The sequence below is a fragment of the Suricata suricatta genome, chromosome 14 (genome assembly GCF_006229205.1).
Source record: "Suricata suricatta isolate VVHF042 chromosome 14, meerkat_22Aug2017_6uvM2_HiC, whole genome shotgun sequence".
Classification (NCBI taxonomy): domain Eukaryota; kingdom Metazoa; phylum Chordata; class Mammalia; order Carnivora; family Herpestidae; genus Suricata; species Suricata suricatta.
In genome coordinates this window covers 7,532,856-7,535,327 of record NC_043713.1, presented here as the reverse complement: position 1 = coordinate 7,535,327, position 2,472 = coordinate 7,532,856, and positions in this window count along the sequence as shown.

The window sequence follows — 2,472 nt, the reverse complement described above, 5'->3', positions numbered from 1 at the left end:
GTGGTTATAACTAATGCTTTTTCCTAGCCTGATGGAGATGGGAGGAGGTTTGGGGTTATTTGTTTGATATTAAACTAACCTAATAGAAGTATTCGACACTTCTCTCATTAACATGTAAAACTAAACATGGTTGAGTTTGAGAAGAAGCTGTTGAGTGACCTCTTTGACAAGCTTTGCAGTATTTTAACTGGTGGCCATGCGCAGCACAGAAACAACGGGGCAGCTCTGCCTTGGGTTTCTCTCTTGTGTGAGAGTGACTCGTTCACACATTCGTGAGGACCCTGCACTAACAACCATCATGTAACAGCCCCACAGGATGTGCGGACCTTCTTTCTCATGTCACCTTTCTGCTTTTGTTTATCTTGGTTATCTTTCTTTTTGTGGTGTTTTCTTCTGTAGAAGCCAAACATTAATTGACCAATTAATTACATGCATAAAACACAACATATAAAACATATAGATGTATATATATTTCTTAATCATGCTGTTAACAGCCTTCCTTGGTTTCTCTTACTTATCCTTGGATCTTTATAATTCTCATTTACCTTTTATGTGACTTGAACTTAAAATTAATTAATATTGATACACATGACAAGGGAAATACTTCCCTGTGACTTGCATTTCATCCCATTCATTCGTTCTAGAATCCCAAACAGCTCATTCAGTCTGGCGCCTCACACTACATTCCATGATGGATGGGAGTTACTGACAGTTCTTTGACTTAATTTTTGCTGATGGGGTACACGTAACCCATCACTGTTTTTTTTATGGTTTGAGATGGAATTTCTCTCTACTGGCTTTTGCTTCTTTTTGAATAAAAATTTTTATGAGGCCTGATGTTGAACTGGACACAGTCAGGAAACAGCATAATCTCATACCAATCATCAGATCATATTTTACATTTGTGCCAAGTTTTCATATTCCATCCATATTGGGTCAGGTGGATCTGTGGTTTATGAAAATGAGCCAAAGAGCAACATGGAGCAAAGTCCGATGGTTCTGAATCCAGTTCCAGTGTCAGACCACCCTAGTGAAGCCTTCTAATGTCAGGACAAAGTGACAGGTCAGAAAGCAAGGCATCAGGAAACACACAGATTCAAAGTACATGGCGAAGGACTTCTGGGTTTAGTGCTGGCACATAAAGGATTTGGAGATGTCATGGCCTTGATTACAACAAAAAGAGCTGGACAGATTACATATCAGTGGCTTCTCTTGAGTCTATTGGAGAATTGAGGTTTCAAGGCAAACCATCACCCCTAAATCTGAAAAGACAGACACACCCAGAAAGAGACAGCGACCCATATGTCTTTATGCAGAGTCAAAGCCCTGGAAGCATGACCTGGCAGGAACACTTAAACGGTGGGCTGGATGAATTGTTGGCATCTGATAGTGGGTAACAGGACTGTGAGAAGCTCATGAGGACCATGCCGGAGAGGGATCCCACACTTCCATGGGCTTTCCCTCCAGAAAACCCACCAGATTCTCACCATGAGGGCCTCAGAAAGGTCCCCTCATGGCTCTGGCAAGGGAAAAGGCAGGATCTCCATTGGGAAATAAGCCAAGAGTCATCTAATTAACGAAGACCTACCCTCCAGAGAAAAGGACTTTGCCGGAACAGAAACTTAGCTTAGCTCCTGCAGTCTGCCTGTCTCACCTAAGAAATTAAATAATAATAATAATAACAAAGTCAACAGGGGACAGGCCTTATAGAAATTGATGGAAAACTTGACAGTCAAAGATAGGATCAGGGGACAGAAGGGGAAAATGATTCCCCTGGAGAAATGTTTGTGAACGTCACAGACCAAAGACACATCAAAAGCTGTAATAAGAAAATTTAATAACATTGAGAGTAAACTGGAGAGCTCACAATCTTATCCAATCATCTGATTAAAGAACAATGGTCTATTCACTGTAAGTAATTTTGAATGCCTAGGATAAAGGTTGTAATGAATAAGTGATTGAATCATAAGGAGATCATCCTACGAATGAATTTCCAGAAAAATTCAAAACCAGCTGAGATGATTTAAATTTTGGAGTGTAAAAAACATTACCAGAGGTGCTCAAATCTTATGTCTTACAAATATGGTTTAGCATTACTCTTCCAGGTTTGGAGAATTTTTTCTTGATATTTTAAATTCATGGGAATTTAGTTCAGAAAGGGCCTTTGCCTCTTTGGCCATATGCACAGGATTTGTGCTGTCTACTCATTATTTTCTTCCTATAATGCTTATTTCTACAGATCAAATAGTACTCAGCATAATTTTGTGGCATTTTAATTATTTTAATGAACAGTTTTCCATTTAAAAAAATGGACAAAGGTCAACTTTTTACTTGGAAGTTTGGTGGTAATATGGTACAAAGAAATTGATATTTTGTGTAAAGACACACCTATTATTTATTTTGAGAGACTGATGAATCCTAGTATCCAAATCCAATCTTAGCAATATTTTTTTAATGTTTATTTTTGAGAGA